This window comes from Rhipicephalus sanguineus, chromosome 2 (assembly GCF_013339695.2).
Source record: "Rhipicephalus sanguineus isolate Rsan-2018 chromosome 2, BIME_Rsan_1.4, whole genome shotgun sequence".
Taxonomy (NCBI): domain Eukaryota; kingdom Metazoa; phylum Arthropoda; class Arachnida; order Ixodida; family Ixodidae; genus Rhipicephalus; species Rhipicephalus sanguineus.
The window spans coordinates 118,963,652-118,985,403 of record NC_051177.1 but is presented as its reverse complement, the minus strand read 5'-3'; positions in this window follow the sequence as shown (position 1 = coordinate 118,985,403).

The following is a 21,752-nucleotide window of genomic DNA, read 5'->3' as shown; positions in this document are numbered from 1 at the left end:
TTGGTCTGCAAAAAATCCGTTTAAACTGTCACTAACTTTTTGTCTATTAAGTATTAGTGTTTATCTGCTTCCTGCAGATGTCCGCAAAATACAAAAAAGACCACGTGACACCCGCATTACTTAATTCCTCGGTTGTATTACCTGAAGTACGTCGGTATCACTTATAATTGAACGTCCCGGCCGCGGCGGCTGCATTTTCGATGAAGGCGGGAATGTTTGAGGCCCGTGTACTTAGATTTAGGTGGACGTTAAGAACCCCAGGTGGTCGAAATTTCCGGAGCCCTCCACTATGGCGTCCCTCATAATCATATCGTGGTTTCGGGACGTCAGACCCATATATTATTAACATTATTATTATTATTATTATTATTATTATTATTATTATTATTATTATTATTATTATTATTATTATTATTATTATTATTATTATTATTATAGTTGTATATGTGCAATTTTGTAACGTTTTTTATCCCTGATATTTTATTATGAATGTTTCCTTTGTTCTTTTGTTTTGTTTTTTTGTTTTTTGTGTGTGTGCGCCAGTACAAAGACCTTCCTGGGCACATTAAATAAACGTTTGATTTGATTCGATTTGATTTTATTATTATTATTATTATTATTATTATTATTATTATTATTATTATTATTATTATTATTATTATTATTATTATTATTATTATTATTATTATTATTATAAGACGCGTGAATCCTTTGCTAATGTTGTTTCGTCTTCTTTTGACCTTATTGCGATTTCTGAAACGTGGCTCTACAGTGAAATTCCTTCCTGTGACTATCTTCCGTCGAGCTACACCACCTTCCGCAGTGATCGGGACTTCTGTGCAACTAAACAAAATGGCGGTGGTGTATTGATGGCTATAGACAGTTCTCTAATATCTGTTAGACGCAAGGACATAGAAACAATTTCTGAATCAATTTGGGTCGAAATTAGTCTTCAGCGATGTGAAAAATTGTTGATTGGATGTTTCTATGTATCGCCTAGCGTTACACCGATTGCTTTTAATCAGATCGTCTCTTGTATTGAAAATGTGGTAATTTCACAAAAGAAGCACAAAATTCTTGTACTTGGCGATTTTAACACACCTGGAATTGACTGGGCCACACTTAATTTTTCTCATTATCATCATTTCTTAAAGAACAAATGCAGCGTATTGTTAGATTTTCTCGCTTTTAATTCCCTACAGCAGCACAATAGTATTGCCAATTGCTGTGGTAATGTCTTAGATCAGTGTACTTCTAATAATCAACCTGTCGAAGTATCACTCTCTCACATCTCTCTTGTTCGTCCTGACAAATTTCACCCACCACTCAAACTAACACTCTGTATTTCACCAGAAAAACAAAGCTTTCCCAGAAAAATCGACAAAACACCCAGATTTGCCTTCAAGCGAGGTTACTACGTTGGCTTGTACTATGACTTGTCCACCACATATTGGTCACTGGTAACTCACAAACCCAATGTTGATGATGAAGTCGATCAGTTTATGGAACTTAGCTTGACCAGCATGCGCAAGTTCATTCCCCAGTATACACCTAATCATTGTAAATATCCCTCCTGGTTCTCATCAGAACTTATAAGTGCACTGAAACATAAAGATCGTGCATACAGGAAGTATAAATGTTCTCCATCAACTCATTTGAAGGAAGAATTCTGTCGTTTTCGTACTCTTTGTGAACGCCTTTATAAACGGGATCACAGTCTATATATTTCATTTTTAGAAAAAAGCGCGTCTGACAGGCCGGCTGAGTTTCGGAAGTATGTGCGCGAACGGTCGAGCAAAAGTGGCGAGTCCTTCAGGATACTGGACCCAAATAGAGTAGAAGTTCAAGCCGTTGCTGACTGTTTTGCCATGCATTTATCATCTGTTGATAAGTCTCCAGCTTCTGTAGCTAGTAACGGTCGACAGGTTAAGGCAATTGGCACAGCTGATGCTGTGTCGCTAGATGAAGATTCCATTTCAGAATGCATTAAGCGCCTGAAACCATCCTTTTCAGCTGGCCCAGATGGCATCCCCTTTGCCATACTAAAACCCTATGGCAGTATACTTGTACCAATGTTGACTACCATATTTAATAAGTGTCTGCATGCTTCAACTTTTCCTAGCATGTGGAAAACTGCTCGTGTTTTCCCAGTATTTAAGTCTGGCTGTAAAAGTGACGTCTCGAACTACCGCCCTATTTTCCTTCTTTGTGCCGCATCCAAAATCTTTGAGCTTGCTCTTCACAAAATATTGTCTTTTGATGTAAAAAAAATTAATTGATTGTGAATCAGCATGGGTTTCTCGCTGGCCGCTCAACTGTCACTAATCTTGCAAGTTTCATGATGCAATTCTGCACGCCTATTTCGCAGAGAGGACCGGTTGACGCTATTTACTGTGACCTTAGCAAAGCTTTTGACGTTGTCAGCCATTCGCTGCTTGTGGATAAACTTGTACACTTTGATGTTGATTCTTCAATTGTGAATCTTCTCCATAGCTATCTTCTTGATAGATCATGTTATGTTGCCGTTAATGGCCAAACGTCCTCTTTGTACAAAGCTACTAGTGGGGTTCCTCAAAGGTCGTACTGGGCCTACTCCTCTTTTTAATTTATGTTAATGATGTTTCTTCTGTCATTCGGAATCCTTCTTTCCTTTTGTATTCCGATGACTTAAAGATATTTAAGGAAATTCATTCAGTTATCGATTGTAGCTTGCTGAAAAATGATTTGTGTTCTTTTTCTGAATGGTGCAGGAGCAATAACCTCTCCCTAAATATTTGAAAAACTAAGGTAATGAGTTTCACTCGAAAAACATCTAGTGTGCCATTTTTATATTCTGTCAATTATGTGTCGTTGTGTAAGGTATGTGAGATCAATGATCTAGGTGTTCTTTTTGATAGCACCTTACACTTTTCTGCTCACGCTAGGCGTGTTGCTTTGCGGGGTCTTCGCACCCTAGGCTGTGTTTGCAGAATGTCTAGAGAATTCCGTTCTCATATGCCCTTCCGAAAATTGTACACCACGCTATGTCTTCCTCAACTTGAGTATGCATCTGTGATCTGGAATGGAATTCCTAATTCCAGCAGCAACGCCATGGGGCGAGTCCAGAAAAAATTCCTAAGCATTTACAACCATCGTTTCGCTAGAAATGACTCACGATCTCGTTCCAACGCTGCTGGATTATTATCATTGCCATCACTTTGCTGTCGACGAAATCGCGCTGATCTGTTATTTCTTTACAAGCTTGTGCATGGTATCATATCCTGCCCTGTACTGCTCAACTGACTTAATTTCCGAATTCCACGTAAGCTGACCAGAGAAAATAGACCTTTTCATGTAACCGCCTCCCTCTGTGAACATTCGACCATTGGCAGGATAGAACTTTACAATGCTTACTTTTTGTAGCTCGATGTTTTTCACAGCTCCCAGTCGTTGTTCTGCTCCAAGCTTTGCACTGTACTTACGTAGCCTTGTACACTGTTGACATTTTTTTTCTGCATGCGCATGGTTGTATATGTGCAATTTTATAACGTTTTTTATCCCTGATATTTTATTATGAATATTGGCCTTTGTTTGTTTGTTTTTTCCGTGCGCCAGTACAAAGACCTTACGGTTGATCCTGGGCACGTTAAATAAACGTTTGACTGATTTGATTGATTGATTATTATTATCGAAAGCGAAACCGGAGGACTCGCATTGAACAAGCGGCGTCGAAGGCAACACGCGCCGATCGCTATGAAATCTCGGAAGCTGACCACCCGGTTTGCGAAAGAATACATGGACAATGATTTACGAAATAAATGTGGACCCCATTTATTGCAATAGGGTGCGTTTGTGTTCTGGCAGAGCAACGTATAAAATTAAGCCCCTGACACTATCAGAAATTGAAGGTTTGCTCTTGTTCCTTGAATTCTCCAAGGTTCTTGATAACAAGATTTGCATGTCAACGCTTGACCTTCAAAACAGGTTCAACGTACTCTCTCTTAAACTTGTGATTGGAATTATAACTTGCTGACATTACTAAGGAATTTCGAAAACAAAACCTCCGTGCACGTTACTGCCCCGTCCATGTTCTTTCGCTCACTGTATTCAATCCGTTTAGATGAATAATAATAATAATAATAATAATAATAATAATAATAATAATAATAATAATAATAATAATAATAATAATAATAATAATAATAATAATAATAATAATAATCAATCAATCATTTATTTAATGTGCCCAGGAACAACCGTGAGGTCTTTGTGAAGGCGCACGCAAAAAAAAAACAATAAAAATAAACAATACAATACGGACAGTCTTCAGAAATAAAAAAAAATCGGCAGATCCCACGTACCGTGGGAGTCGATGTTATGCGCAGCATACGGCGGGTAGGTGACTGTGGCGTAACTTTTTTGCTGAGCGACACGTTACAAAATGGCGCTAAAGATTTGTATAAATTTTATACGCACACTTATATATGTTGAAGATCCGCATATGTGTTATATAACCAGTTGTTTACGGTTGGGTAACGCTGCCAATGGCAACGTGGGTATGACCAACACCAGAAGCGGTAAGCTGATATGTAGAGTACGTGTCCCGAGAACGCACGCACGTTGCACGAGCCCGTGTGCATGTGTGCAAGAAGTTCTTGACAGTTCTTGAACAAGGGCATCATCACCGTGATCAGTGAGCACCAGCAGCTGGTCATGACTTGTTATAGGATCCGGTCGTGATAGTGGCGACGAGGGGTCCATGTGTAGTGAAGTATGTGGTATAGTAGAGCTGTTGGAATTCGTGGATGCCTCGGTCATTTCGTCGACAGATTGTCTGTCGACAGAGCCGGCGACATGTCGGAACCTGAAGCGACCCTTCGCGCTGGTGAGGTATAGGCCGTCGAGGCTGGTAGGCCTGGATAGTGCTACGTAGACCAACATCAGTGGATTGTGTTTGTCATATTTGTAGACTACCTGGGCGTATGTGGTCTACGTAGCCTAGTCTACAAAGCGGCTGTCAATCAATCTGGCATCATCCTCGGTCAGCATGAGGCCATCGCCCAGCCTCGTAAGAAATGAAGAGGACACTGCGTCGTTCTGGCGGACTAAGTGCACTTTACGGTGCTGTGCTGTGGATATCATATGTAACTTTCGTTAATGCATTCCTCCGGGGTCGAGCAATGCTTCAGTATAGCTTGCTGAATCAATCATAGGAATACAAACGTAATGTTTATTAGACTGCTATAAAAGCGGAACCAACACTGGAACTACAGATGTTAATCTGATATGACGCCTGTATCGTAGGAGTACACATAGTAGGAGTATCATGTAGTGTTTATTGCTTTCTTGTAAAATTAGATAGCCAGCACCACAACCACAATTGACGTTGCACCGATATTACGCCTGCGTAGGCTGTTTTTACAAACCAATTTATAGACCTGGCGTGGCTCAGTGGTAGAATACCTCATTACCACCCAGAATGCTTGGGTTCGACTCCTGCTGGGATCCTAATTTTCATTCTTTCCATTCGTTGAGTCAACGCTGCCGATGTTGGTTTTCCGTAACGCTCTAGCATTTAAGTTAACAATGTCTGTTCTCGCCGTTCCTGGGTAGATATAAACTGTCAATCACCTGTGGCGCATAGCCGTACACCGCGGCCCGTGGTAAGCGGGTATGTGCCACACGTGCCTAGTGGAGAGGGTTTGACGACGTACGCGACAAGATTTTAACGTTATTCATGTCATGACCCGGCAGTCATATTCGTCAAATCCTCTTACCCTCCCATGCAAATTTTGGTCTAGACCAAGTTAAGGAGGTGATCATGAGAGCACCCAGACGTAGGCGGCTAGATATATAATGGATAGGTAGATAGATACGTAGATAGAAACGCTCAAAGTGCCAGAGGTTCGCTAAGAAATGCTTCGCATTTAAAAGAGCAAAAACACGTAGACAAAGAGAGAATGAACACAAAAGGGGGGGAGTAAAATAAGACATGAGAAATATTGAAGGGGAATAAAAAATTAGATTGCATATACACAACTATGCGGAAAGACGGAGAAGGGAAGACTTCGTACATTGTGCCATACTATGTCAAAACAGTGCAAAGCTCGGATAAAAACAGTGATTGTGGACTATGAAAAACGTCAAGATCAAGAAAATTATTATTATAAAATCTTTGTATTCTGTGAACGGTAGAGTGTTGGAAGAAGCAGGCGGGTACATGAAACGGTCTGTTCTCTCTGGTTAACTTACGCGGAATTCGAAAATTAACACAGTTGAGAAGTACAGGGCAGGATATGATACCGTGGACTAGCTTGTAAAGAAATAAGAGATCAGAACGATTTCGTCGGCAGTTAAGTGATGGCAGTGATAATGATTCAGCAGTATTTGAACGAGATCCAGAGTCATTTTTAGCAAAGCGATGGTTATATATGCTGAGGAATTTTTTCTGGACTCGTTCAATGGTGTTACCGCTGGATTGAGCAATGCCATTCCATATCACGGACGCATACTCAAGTTGTGAAAGACATATTGCCGTGTACAATTTATGTAGGGCCATGGGAGACCTGAATTCTAGAGATATTCTACAAACACATCCGAGAGAACGAAGGCCCCGCATAGCAGCACGCTTAACGTGAGAAGAAAAGTTTAACGCGCTGTCAACAACAACACCAAGATCACTGATTTCATAAACCTTGCATAACGACACAGAATTGACAGAGTATTGAAATGACACGCTAGATGTTTTGCGAGTGATAGACATGAATTTTGTCTTTGAGGTATTCAGAGAAACGTTATTGCCGTGGCACCATTCGGAAAAAGAACACAAATCTGACTGCAGCAAGCGACAGTCGTTAACTGAATGAATTTGCTTAAATATCTTGATGTCATCGGTATACAAGAGGAAAGAAGAATTACGAATGGCAAAATAAACATCATTAACGTAAATTAAAAATAGGAGTGGGCCTAATACCGACCCTTGAGGGACCCCACTAGTCACATTATACAAAGAAGAGGTTTGGCCATTTACGGCAACATAACAAGATCTATTGAGCAGATAGCTGTGCAAGAGATTCACAATCGACAAGTCAACGTCAAAGTGTGCAAGTTTAACCATAATCAGTGTGTGGCTGACTACGTCAAAAGCCTTGCTCAGGTCACAGTATATTACGTCAACCTGTCCTCTCTGAGAAATAGGTGTGGAGATCTGCGTCACGAAACTAGCAAGATTTGTGGTAGTTGAGCGGCCAGCAAGAAAACCATGTTGATTTGGAATCAATGAGTTTTTCACACTAAAAGACAATATTTTGTGAAGAGCCAGTTCGAAGATCTTTGATGTGGCACATAGTAGAGAAATCGGGCGATAATTAGAAACATCTGTTTTAGAGCCCGACTTAAATACTGGGAAAACACGAGCAGTTTTCCACATGCTAGGAAATGTGGAAGTGTCCAGGCAGTTATGAAATATCGTAGTCAGTACTGGGACAAATATACTACCATAAGCTTTTAGTATGGCGGAGGGGATGCCATCTGGGCCACATGATAAGGATGGTTTTAAGCGCTTAATGCATTCGCTGATAAGATTTTCATCCAGCGGCAAAGCACTGGATGAGCTAACTGCCTTGGGCTGTTGTCTGATATCAGTGCTAGAGTCTGAGGCCTTATAAACAGATGAGAAATGCGTGGCAAAACAGTCAGCGACGGCATGCACTTCTACCCCATTTGAGTCCAGTAGTCTGAAGGACTCTCCGCTTTTGCTGGACCATTTACGTACATACTTCCAAAACTCAGCCGGCCGGTCATGGGCGTTTTTTTTCTAAGAATTGAATATACGAACTATGATCCCGTTTATATAGGCGTTAGAGAGAGTTCGAAAGAAGCTGAACTCTTCCTTCCACTCGCCGAATGGAGAACATTTAGATTTCCTGTGTGCGTGATCTTTATGCTTCAGTGCACTGATAAGTTCAGATGAGAACCAGTGGGGATATTTACGTTGTTTAGGTGTATATTGGGGAATAAAATTACGCATGCTGCTCAGTACAAGCTCCGTAAACCGATCAACCTGGTCAACAACATTTGGTTTGTCAGTAACCTGTGACCACTCATTTACCACTCATGACCAATCATTTATTTAAAGAGGTCATAAGCCACTTATCCAAGAAATCTTCGAAAGACCTCAGTATCGAAGTTCATTGCCTTCTCGAATCTGTGAAGAACAAGCGGAGTTAAAGGGCTTTGTCGCGCTCGTCAAGCGCTCTTTCTCGTCTCGCGTCCCAGCGAGCGCGCTGGAAGCTACGCAGGGAGGGATGGCACGGGCTAAACAAGCTACGCCAGATCGGTTCATGACCTTGAGCGCGCGCGATGAAACGCAATCGCTCTCTCCCGTTGCAATTCATGTGCGCGAGTGTGGCTCACTGTGGGGCAGACTATGGAGCGCGGCGCCGGCACGTGGCGGCACCCCGTGGAAAGACGCGCATCTGATCCAAACGCCGCTGTTGAGTTACGTCCGCTATTGGCCAATAGCGTAACATCTGTTGTTCGGCGTCAAACATGAGGCGCCGGCAGCGCCGAGAGAGTGAGCGCAGGCCTCTGTATGGAACGAGGGCGCCCGAGAAAATTGCAACCACGCGCTCCGCTTCTAAACTCTCCTTGCAGCGCACGACTGCAAGATTTGGCTGAGCTGTTCATAGCAGTGTCTGCCAGTGTTGCGGAGTTGCCACTCCGGAATTGGAATGACTCCGGAATCATTCCACATTTTCGCGACCCCGGAATGGAATGGGGACAACGCTTGGAGGAATGGAATGGGAGTGGAATTACGGCTTTTTCCGAAAATAAAGCACGTTTTCCTCTACGCGCTGTTTTTGAAATATCAGACATTATAGTAAGTCAGAGTTTCGAATGTAACAGTAAAGGGGTATTTTTTACATGGCTTGGCTGATTACAAGCACGGTACATTTATAAGCAACACGCCTACTACAATTCTGTCCTTATATAGACTGTGTTGCTGCGAAGTTTGTCTTCTAGATTCTTCGCGTAACCGCGGCTCTATTCCGCTCGTATCCGTCGTACGGAACTACGGCGGCCTTATATCCCCCCCCCCCTTCATTTTAACACTAACACATTTAAGCTTAAACAATATTAAATGATCACCATTCGTTCAAGCATGGTGACTATGCAAATACTATAGGTAGCGGGAGAGCTGCACCTATGGGAATTAGTAGGATGGTTGTACTGCACAAGATATGACCCCAAGCTACTATCCCTCGCCTTGGTAACGTGTTTTGCGTACTTTTGCAGTTCTTAATGCCTCTGATGGCATCACACTGATGGGGCGTTCATCCTTAACTCGATAAAACTATCAAGATGCCTTTCCTATGTTGAGGAATTACAGCAGTGGAATTGAACTGCCCGGCCATTCCCGTAGTGGGAATGGGCTAAGTTTTTTTCATTCTGAGGAATTGAAAGGAATCGAATTGAGGCAAGTTATAATTCCCCAGAATGGAATTGCAATGGAATGCAGGTGCCCATTCCGCAACACTGGTCTCTACTATGCGCAGGATGTGTTTTCTCAGCAAGTCTCAGGGGTGGTTCATGACTCCTTTAACGTGCCCAGTGACAACCGTAAGGTCCTTGTGAAAAAGAATACTAATAACAAACAATACAATCAAGACAGCCTAGAGGGCAAACTTCAAAACAAAACAGAGCAAGAGTGTGCAAACAGAGTCAGGACAACATGGCAAAAATACAATAACATCACGGGAGAAATACAGAACGCCGGTTTTAATAAAAGCTACCTTGCGTACACACGAATGTGCAAGGTAGCCTGAAAGGCAAAAGGAGGACAGGATATGTATAATGTGCAACGCTATGGCAAAACAGTACAGAGCTCATAAAAAAAAACAACGACTGCGAGCTACGAATAATCATGACCAAGAAAGTAAGGATTACAAAGATTTTGTATCATGTGCGCGGTTGAGCGTTGGCGGAGCCATGGCTGGTACAGCAAGCGGTCTGCGCTCTCTGGTTATCCTACTGAATTCGAAAATGCACAGATTTGAGCAGTTCAGGGCGGAATACAAGCTTGCAAATAAATAGCAGACCAGAGCGATTTCGTCGGCAGTGGAGAGGTCGCAATGACAATAATCTAGCGGGCTTAGAACGTGGTCCTGAGTCAGGTCTAGCTAAGCTATGGTTTTAAATGTCTAGGAGTTCTCTTTGGACTCGCTCAGTGATAGTAATAGTAATAATTACTATTATTCGTATACTTGAACCATTCTGTCCATCGCTGTCACTGCCTCGAATATTTATGGGGCGACGACACGCCACCGTAGTCGCGTGGTTTCCTAAAAATTATATATCTGCTATACATGATGCGAGGTGAGTACCGCTTGAGGAGCTGGTGTCTGCGACGGATGGATCTTGAAGGGGTCCTGGAACACTTTTTTCAGCATTGCCGGAAAACGCTGCCGATCGGTATTGGAGGCTTCGGAGAACGCGCGAGCCTCACATTAAAGCGTAGCACACACCGACACACGGCCTGCAATTTACAACTAATTCTAAAAGTCAGTTAGAAATTGTACCATCTCCTTTCTGCAAATGATGCTATATATATATATATATATATATATATATATATATATATATATATATATATATATATATATATATATATATATATATATATATATATATATATACAAATGAACGGCCATTGGCTGACTTGAGTTATCTCGATCGCCGCGAGATGCCGTCACATGCCCGCGCGCGCGATCACACTGAACGTAAGCCGGGCGTTGCGAAGAGAAAAGAAAACGTGCTCCAGGTCATGACGCGCGTGACTTAACTTCTTCACCCCGTGCCATCCCTCCCTGCTTAGCTTTCAGCGCTCTCGTCGAGACGAGAGAAAGCGTTCCAGCGTGCGGCAAATCTCGGTAACTCCGCTCGTACATGACGGATTCTCACAACTTTTTAGACGGTCGATTCGTGAGGCAATAAACTCCTTTCCTGAAGCCATTCGATGGTTAATTAGAAGAGTGTGGCAGGGTCACTTTAAGGAGGAAGCCAAGGTGCAAACACCCTGTCTACGCCACATGGCGCTTTTTTAAATGCGAAGCATTTCTTAGCGTACCTTTGGCAGTTTTAGCGTTTCTATCTATCTATCTATCTATCTATCTATCTATCTATCTATCTATCTATCTATCTATCTATCTATCTATCTATCTATCTATCTATCTATCTATCTATCTATCTATCTATCTATCTATCTATCTATCTATCCGCCTACGTCTGGGTGCTCTCATTATCGCCGCCTTAACTTCGTGTAGACCAAAATGAGAGGGTAAGATGATTTGACGAATATGCCTGTCGGGTCATAACATTAATAACGTGAAAATCCTGTCGCGTACGTCGTCAAACTCTTTCCTCCAGACACGTGTGGTACATACCAGTTTACCAAGGACCGCGGTGTACTGGTATACGCGCCACAGGTGATTAACAGTTTATATCTACCCAGCAACGGCGAGAACAGACATTGGTAATTTAAATGCGAGAGCGTTAAGAAAAAATTGGCCGCGTATCTGCGTGCTTCGCTGCAAATGTCGTGTAAAGACGATAGAAGAGGCGCTGTGTGAGATATGGACGCCATCTGGCAATACGTCGGGAAACATGAGTGCTGTGTTGCGTGCTGGTACTGGTAGTCCCGGCGCAGCAGCAGGCGAAGACCGGCGGTGACCAACGCGACCGGTGGGGACGCCAGCCAGCCCGAAAACGCGGTTTGGCGCGAAGCGCTGAAGCAGAGAAACATCCGCACTCAACGAGTACTCTCCACACACTCTTTTATTTACACGTCGCCTGGGTAAAACAGGAACGCCAGAGCGGCGCCCACAACCGGCAGCCTGAAGGCCGCCCACAACGCAGATTTCTCATTTTTTAAATATTTTTTTTCGCGTTCTTGGCCTTCTCAAAACTAAAGTTTTTCAACACCAATCCATGGCATTCGTACAGTGCAATACAGAACCGAAACCGAAACACAACAATGAGCTCGTGCGAAGGGCACGGAGGAAGGCAAATTTCAGCGCAGTCGCATTTTCAGCTTTGTTGAAACAGCGCTCACTAGACGACGACGAAGTAAAAGAAGGCACACGACAGGCAGCGCCTGTCCTGTGCCTTCTTTTACTTCGTCGTCGTCTAGTGAGCGCTGTTTCAACAAAGATGAACGCATACCAACTCGCTCAAGCTTCCATTCTTATGCATTTTCAGCGCAGCTTAAGAAACTAGGGTCCTTAAAATTACGTATGTATGCATTTTCTATTAAAGGAACACGCCACCTAATACTTACCTAGTGATGTTGCACCTCAGATATGCATGATATTTACTTTTTGATCGACAACGTTCACAAGTATGAACAGCCGTACCAGTTCAAGACGGCTGGCCCTTGGGCAAGTGGTTCAACTTTGGCCGAGTGGCTGAATCGAGGGACGTGCCGACAAACAGAAAGACAGACAGACAGACCAAAATTTCTGCGTTTGAGTTCCCCAAGAAAGACTATCGTCTTTAAAACCGACATCGGCAGCACTGACACGACGAATGGAAAAAATAAAATTTAGTATCCCAGCAGAAATCGAACCCTAACATTCTGCGTGGCAATCAGGTATATTACCACAGAGTCACGTCAGGTCTATAAACTGGTTTGGAAAAATAGCCTATGCAGGCGTAACTTCGGCGCAACGTCAGTTGTGTTTCTGGTGTTGGCTATATAATTTTACAAGAAAGCAATGAACACTACATGTGTACTCTATACGATACAGGCGTCATATCAGATTAACATCCGTGGTCCCAGTGTTGGCTCCGCTTCTATAGCAGTCTAATAAAGATTACATTTGTATTACTATGATTCATCAAGCTATATTGAAGTGTTGCTCCACCCAGGTGGAATACATTAACGAAAGTTACGTGTGATATTCACATGATTGCACAATAAAGTACACTTAGTTTCAAAAATACTGACGTATGTACTGTTACGTGAGGGTGCCGTTACGTCGCACCGTAAGTTATCCTTTAAACGCCAGTGTTGTCGACGTGCCTGGTAAGCGCGCGATGTGCACACAGCTACTACACTTAAAACACGTCGATCCGCCTCGTAAAGCTTCGCTCAAAGCCAGAAAATACAGCATAGAAGTACTCGCTGACTGCTTCGCACGAAACCGATTCCCGCAACGCGTGGGATCTGCCGAATTTTTTACTCTTCAAATATTAACAAAAGGCTGTAAACAGTAATATTATTTTGTCTTTCAGTTTATTTCTGGAGTGTCCTACAATACAACACACAGCTTCGAACACGTTAGCTTATTGGGATTTCACCAAGGCGAAGCAAATCACCAATGTTTGCAACATTTATTTCCCAACCACATAAACACACAATATATTTCATATACTTCATTACTGCGCATTTACATTTCCGGGAGTCTTAGTGCAATGAACGTGAGGTGAGACTAAAATTCATGTAAAATTGCGTTTTGGTGAATATTTTTCTTCTCGATGTCTGAAGCTTACCATCAAGCTTTTTATGAACTGCATAGGTTAGATCACTTGATGCCCCGTCAAGGAAAGATGAGAAAAAAACACTAAAATGTGGAAGTGCATGCAGTACACGCTGCCATGTTGATTCGCACGTCAAGGTTTTCTAAATGTGAAGCATCTTATAGCGGAGTCCAATCCGGTGGTGGTGTGCGGCGTGACCACCCTTACTGCGCACGCGGACCCTCTCCACTTCCCCTCTTCCCTCTCCCTCCCCTTTCCCCCTCTCTCCTCCCCTTCGGTTTCCCCTCTCCTTTTTCCCCCTCACCACTCCCCCTCTGAAACGCGGGCTCTACATGCCGAAACACTGCTTCGCATCGCCTCATGGTCCCCTTTAGCGGGAGATGGTGTGATTTTTTTTTTCAGTACCTGTTTTAGAAAGAGTGTGCCCGTCTAACGCCTCTCAGTATCGCACAAGGTCAGCCGCGTCATCGGAGTCACAAACTTAAGATTCAGCACGCATATGATCACTGGGCATTCCTAAAGTCCCTAGATTTTTCGTTTTTACTTAAGTACCGACAACTGCCTCCCTTCACGGCCCTCTCTCACGCGCAGCTGGCGTCCGACGCCATTTTCTTCCTAACTTGGAAGATTTACAAAGCCATGTGCATCTAAGTACATTAGCCACGCATCTTTCAGCGGACAATATGCTACCGCGACGAGCCTTTCTCCTCCCGTCAACCACCTGTCATTAGTGAATGGGGGACGCGTTTCACCAGGTGTTGGAAAATGAGCCAATGAGATTCGTCGCCGGCGCTTCAATGGTTGTCGGTACTTAAGAAAGAACAGGGAAAAATCTAGGGACTTTAGGCATTCCTTTTACTGGCAACGTGGTATGTGCGCTAGGGCGCGAGAATGTGCTCGGTTTTGCACCGTTCACGCATTCGGGGCTGTACTTCAAACACAAAGGACAAGGTCTTAAGGGATAACCACTACTTGCACGGTTACACCCCTTGGTCCTTCGCGTAGGGAATGCAGGGAAGAAGACCTGAAAATATAGCTGCCCCCACCTGGCAGCTTTCGGCAGTTCAGACCATTCCACCACGGCGAGCAAGAAAAGCTCAAATGAAAGCCCGTTTCGCCAAACTGAGAATCTTGGCACATAAAGGATTAGTCACGTGAAAGCGTGACGAAGAAATATTTGTGTTTCCTGTTGTTTCTTTTCTAAAGAAAAGGAGTCGGGGATTGGGGGAGAGGAGGAATGTGGAAGTGGTGGTAACACTGCTTTCTGCGGCCATTGTGAGCACAGCAGAAAAAAAACCTGCACAGTGACTAACTAGCTGACCCCACACACGGAGTTAACTGACTCTCGAACACTTTACAACCTTGAACATGAAAGCCATCAACAAAAGCCAGTTTTTCCGAATCGGAAAAGTTGGCACGGATTAGTCACGCGAAAGCACGTCCGTACATCATTGTTGTCTGTGTTTCCCTTTGTGATCGTTCGGCGTGCAGACTCTCGAGTAGTTTATTCTTCGAGTAGGGGGGAAATAGGGAAGGTGGCTTGCGTGTGGCACCACTGCCGTCTACGGCCACAGAGAGGCGCTGATTGGCCCGATAGTACGTGCGTCATAGCTCGGGTGGGTGTAAGCTCAATTTCCTCGTCAGTCTTGGACGACAGTGCAGCAACGTGCAGTGCTATAGTTCGAGAAGAGTAGACGACTTAGAATCTCCCAGAGCTGCTGGCCTTCTCTTCGCGGTGAACTATGGAAGCAAACACGAGGCCTATGTCAATGAAGGTAAGCACCACGGATTTACAAGAGCAATGAGTATTCTGTTAATGTTTTTGACCAGAATTACATCACATAAAGTTTCGTACAAGCATCTCCTCAGACTAATGTATATATCTGCCATATCGTTGGGTCAACGAAGCTGAGGGAAAATTTTGCGTGTCACGCTGTTTTCAAAGCTTTGTTGCGATGTTTCGCTACTGTATCTTAAGTCTAGAGTCATCTTACTATGTCTAAAACGAAGTGTGGTTGAGTAATTAATCTTTGATTGAGCTATCACTGATCGGGCCAAGAAGTCACTTAAGGATAGCGATTAATTCTGACCACCACGTGCGCTATCACAGTTACACCAGTGCTCCTTGCATTTCAACCATAGAGAAATCTAAGCACAGAAATGTGTACATCTCGTGAGGCCGCAATGCCACGTATGTAATTTACGCGGTAGGTGATCGGCACCACCATTTATTCTGTTTTTTTGTAACGTGTTCGCAAACACAACAAGGCAGCGACAACGTCGCGGGGCTTCTGGAGGCACAATCTATTTCAGAAAAAAAAAATATTTCGACTATTCTTTAAAGCGGAACAAATATCGCATTTCTTCCCCCATAGTTTGATGCCAGTTTGTTTAGCAAGGATGAATTTTCTGTCCCGAGATTCTTCTAAAAACTAATGACGATTCACTACAGACGCTGGGCAACGCAACCACCTTTGGAGGAGGCGACGTGGAGATGGCCTGGGCTGACGTGCTTAGCGAACAGCAGGACGAAACGATCGCTTTGCTGGCAGAAATGGACAAGCGTCACGAGAAGAACCTGGACTTCCAGCGATCGCGCCAGGAGATGGAGACCGACTTATGGATGAAGAGGTATGTATGATCAAGCTTTTGGTGGCCATTGTTGCTGAGAGGACTTTTTTTCCTTTGTTGAAATGGAGTAGTCCAGCTTATGCATCCATGCATCCCATGACGTGAAAGCTTTAGCCTATACCACTTTTATCAGACCCAAATTAGAATACGCCTGCATTATTTGGGATCCTTTCACCAAAACCAATATTAATTCTCTTGAAAGAATACAGATAAAAGCCATGCGATTCATTTTTTTCTAAACACAGCCGCGAGGATTCTGTAACTGATCTTATACAATCTAACGGTTTTCACACACTTCAAATGAGGCGTAAAATATCCCGACTGAAGTTCCTCCATTCTTTGTTAAATCGTAAATTTTTTATAGATCCCAGTCTTTACATAACCCTTTCTGAGACTAGGAAAACCCGTCATTCCCATTCCCTCACACTCTGCCCTTATGTTGCCAGATCTAAACTCTTTAAATATTCTTTTTTCCCCGCACCATAGAAGAATGGAACCTGATATCTGGACTCGACTGAATCAATACAGAATTACTTCCTCACTATTTCCTAATTATTTTTTATTTAGAGTTGTTTTTATCTTTACCTGACTTGTTTATAATACTCAATTGTGCATTCTACGTGCATTTATGTTGTACCCTGCCCCTCCTGCATGGGCCACATGGCCTGCAGTATTTTGTAAAAAAAAAAGTTCCAGTTGCCCCCCGGTAGATACGCCTATGCTCATGGCTGCTTCGCATACTACTCAGGGTTCCATTTACGGGGAGATGGCGGGATTTTTTTTTCTATTAAAGGGACACTAGAGAGAAAAACGATTTTTCTCGTATTAGTAAACTACTCCTTCGCCATACCACAATCACCACGCTTGCCGCGAGAAGACGATCGGTAAGCGAGAAAACAAGCGAAAAGTAAATGCGGGTTGCAACGCCACCTTTAAGTTCCCACACCAATCGCCGTGGCATCATGGATTTAGACGGCGTCTACAGGGACCTACGTAGTTCTTTGTAGGTAATAATGACGTACAATGTCCTCTGAGAGTGCCAAAGACTTAACACAGCAAGTTTAAGGAAATGTCGTTGAGCTAATGTCGCCAAAATACGGAAAAAGCACTTTGAAATATGTGACGTCACCTATGGATATTTCAGCGCGAAATTTAAAAATGAAACTTTGACCTTGATTTTCTTTTCTATTAATGAACCTATGACGGTGAAATTAACGGCGGTCTAGTTTTGAAGGTGTAAATTATCAATCTAAACTGATTCATTGTTTCACTTTAGTGTCCCTTTAACACACTTCCGGAAATATTTTCACTTTCGATGTCCACCTCCGATCATCTTAACTAGCTTCCGGTTCCGCTTCATTTTCGGTATAGCCAAGCTGAGAACTTTGATACAGGTTAGGTACCAAAATGTTGTCGACGCTATATATGTTGTCATCACGCCCTGTTAGAGAAAGGGGGTGGAATAATCCCAGGAAGTCACGTGACATAGCGCTCATCGGAGCACTGACGGACAGATTGAGCTGCGGAGAGCTTTCGCTACACGGAGATTCGACCAGGGTACATCGCATATGCTGGATGTTTTCTTTTTTAATGCGAGGAATTTCTCCACAGACAAAAGGAACTTTCACCATTACTGTATACTTATCTAGTGGCCTATGTCTAATGCTCTCGTCGTCGCATCCTTAACTTGACCAGTAGTTTCAACGAGAGCTGCTTAAGACTAGGATTGGAAGCCAACCGGACATAGCAATGTACGCAAGTCCCTTGAGCATTATGGAATTGCCGTAACGGAAATGACGTACAGCGACCGCCAACAACATAAGCACACTTTACATCTACATCGTAATTGATAAGGACAGTATCTCCCACAATACCGTGTCATGACGAGGTTTCTGATGTCTTATAGTTTAAGGATAGTATAGCGTTGTTTGTATACGTAAATGTGTGCCCTAAAAACGCACGAAGAACACTGACAAATCATTCCTTTCTCTTGTATACAGGCCGCGTGCGCAGGCTCAGCTGCCGTTGGACAGACGAATCCTGAAAGCATCACGCTCATCCGATTCAATTGAAGTCTTCGTGGACGGCGGCGCCTCGCGTCCGGTCTCGGAAGAGGATCTCTACGACTGCAGTGACCGCAAGTTCGGCTCCCCATACCGGGTGATTCCATGCCGGCCGTCATGCGTCCTCGCTTCTGGGTCCCTCGGCGACCACATGACCGCTAGGGCTGCCCGACCGGTGGTCCCTCTATCGAGACATGGCAATTCAAGCCACGACCCTGCTGTGGCGTCAAGCGCTGCTGCTTGAAAACTGGACAGCTCCGAACCAAAGCGGCCACCTGCGCCGGCCACTCGAGCGCTTTGAATCCCGGCGTACGAAGAGGGTGCGGACATCAGCAAGTTCAGAGATAGTACTCGGCCGTGAGACCTACAGCTTTCTCCCTTCTCCCATTTGCAGTGATCTCGCAGGCTGCCACTCCTTGCACGATGCCTTCAATCACCTCTCCATCGACATCAGATGTTCTGACCGAGCACTAACTTACATTTCGTGGACGATCACTGCCGTGAAACACAGACAGTCTTGACGATTAATTGTGAATGATTTGCGTTGCCTACCTCTATGGCTCTTGTACATACTAGTTGCTGCTTTCTGCGCACCTGCTCCACCGACGTTGTGCGTGACTGTGATCTGTGTATTCAATAAAGCGTGTTTCTTCTCTACTATATGAGACAATGCTTCTGTGTGTCTCACGATAAGCACGCGACCGTCTGCTCGAAAGCTGAGCGTCGCTCATTTCGTAAATATGAAATGCAATCTCAACTCTACGCCTAGTTTATTTATATATTATGTTGAACCGTGGTTCCAGAACATCAGCTAATAAGTAATCACAGATTATTTGGATTGAATACTTTGGGGGATGCATTGCAATTTACCAATTCTAGACCATGAGTCGGCAATGCGGAACCCATTTCAATAAATTTTGATGTAGGCACTAGCTTCGTGATATACATTCCTTATATTTACCAAGAAATACATGGGCGTTATAGCTGCTTTTGTTCTTCGATGCTTGAAAAGACATTATGAACTTTAAGAAAGGTAACCGCAGCAACAGTGCATTTGTTATGGCGCATACCTCGAAATCTGTGCCATCCCCAGATTCAATTTTAGGTGGCTATGTTCTGCAGACTCAGGGACGACAACATGAATATACATATATTTTAATTATCTTGGATGCGTATTAGTACATTATAGTTATTGACTTCCATTTTTTGCGGAACTACATTATACCACGTGGGGTAATCGAGCTAAAGGGTGACGTTTATGTTGGGTGTCGCGGATATTTTTTTTAAATATGCTACATTTATCGGAATGGAAAAGTGGGCTGATTGTTTTCATCTAAAATATCTCTCGTTGAGTACTGATATTAGTATCTTCCATAAAGTTTGCCAGGGGGTTCATGTTTTCACCCTCGAAAGAGCAGCACAAAGCATATTTCGTTAAGGCTAAATTAGCTCGTCTAAAACGCTCAAAAGCGCACGAGGACACAGCAATAAGTGAACGCACGTAACTAGGTAGCGCATTTATGCAAATACTATTTGGGCTAGGCAGTTGTTCTCATGCTCCTGTAGATTTAGGTTGTCGCTCTCAGCGTATATATCTGGGCCCGATTTCTCAAAGCCGTGCGCAAAGGTTTTTTGACATTGTCCGGCAGGCTTCGCCAATGATGTGTCTAGTATCATGGTACGCTGAATTATTATCTTACGAACATTGTTTTGATTAATACGTTTCGTGAATTCGGGCCCTGAAGGTCACGAAGATACATAAACGCTTACTTCTATGCGGTTGGTATCGCCCTTCAGCAACTCCTCAGACGATAATCACATCGAATAAATGAATGTGTACCAGCTTACCTTGGAGCCCTCGAGAGCTGTTTGAATCAGAGTGATTCGTACTCCAGGCCAGTAAATACCGTGTTCTCTTTTTACCATCATGCATGATGCCAGAAGACCATTTAGCAGACTTGGTTTAGTTGGCGCCCCTTGGTTGCGTAGCTGCCAGCTCTAGGCGGCAATTCTGCAATATTTTCCAGTATTTTCCTGAAGCTTTGCGCATTTATCAGTTGTCTCAGATGTGTTGCATTCTTTTCTATCCAGGTGTTAGCCATCTTCCTTGGTGGCTCGTCACATCTTTTGTGACTGTTCAAGCAGTAATATCCACAAGACGCTGCCTGTAGAAGCAAAGCTGCTCACACGTCAAGCAAGTGCACAGGTTTCAGGCAACTCCTATATGTAGTGTCGCTTCCAGATTGTCGCTCATATCTATATTACAACACAGATATGCATCCGATCAAATGGCGTCTCGAGGGCGACTTTTTATCTTCCTGCATACGAAATAGGTAGAAGTTACCGGCGCGTATACAGCCACAAGACATTTTCTACGTCAGCAAAGTGACTCTCTTTGGAATATTAAACGCTTTAACATGTATTGCACATTTCGACTGTATATGGGCCCGAAAAGAGATCGAACTACATGACAGGCTTTCTACAAAGGCAACGTATATACAGCGGACGCAGTGTTAGACATCGTCACTTATGCGTCGAGCCCAAACGCATGCGTGGAAATGCTATATACAGTTGCAGTAAATTCATTTACCTTCACAGGACATTGGCACTGCAAGTCACATACACGGGCTTGCTATATATATTAAGAGCTTGACCTGTAAGGGGTCGATTGCTGCGATGGATTTCAAATTTCTTAAGTGAAAGGAGATACTTGTGAAAACAATTAAAGGACAAGGAAACTACCATGCCGTCACGCAGGGCGTTCCGTAAGGTAGTGTAATTTTAAGAGCACGCCTCTATTCATATGTGCAATTAGCGAAAACTTAGACAGGGACGGAATAAACAAGACGACAGAAGCGCTTGTGTCTGCTTGTTTTTTTTTTCGTAGTTGTCTAATTCTGCACTGTTCCGCTTACGTTACGTACCAACAAGCCCAAAGCGCCCCTTCCTGGCTTCTATTCAGTTGTGTAATGGCAACGTTAACAAGATAGCTACCGTCTATATCTTGCGGCATTCATTGTACGTTGATGACATCTGCATAAGGGCCTCTGGATCACGCATGCAAGACATCCAAACAACGCTACACGATGTTCCTGACGTAACTGCAAATGTCATGAAAAAAAAAATCAAAGCCAGTTCCGCGCCTGTGACATACGAGTAAACAGACGAGCTGGCAAGCAAGCGCCGTCACCTGGCGAAAGCAGATCGAGTTCTTTCTTCATTTCATCACCATCTTCTTTCTGCCCAGTTTTTTTTTCTTTATCTTTTTCTACGTTGCCCTCTCTCCTCCCCCTTCCTGCTAACCCTCAGATCACCCCTGCTCACCCTCGCTCCTATTTTCTACCCACTGCTATGCTGTACTGGACAGAGTTATGTTTTGTCCAGCATAGCATATGAGCGCCTCCTCCTTACCCTCGCGCATCCTCCTCACTTCCCCTTTCCCTCCTCCTCACTTACCTCTCCCATCCCCTTGCTATACTATACAAGGCGATGCCACGCTTTACCTTCTCCCCTCCTCCTTTCTTTCCCCCCCTCCCTCAC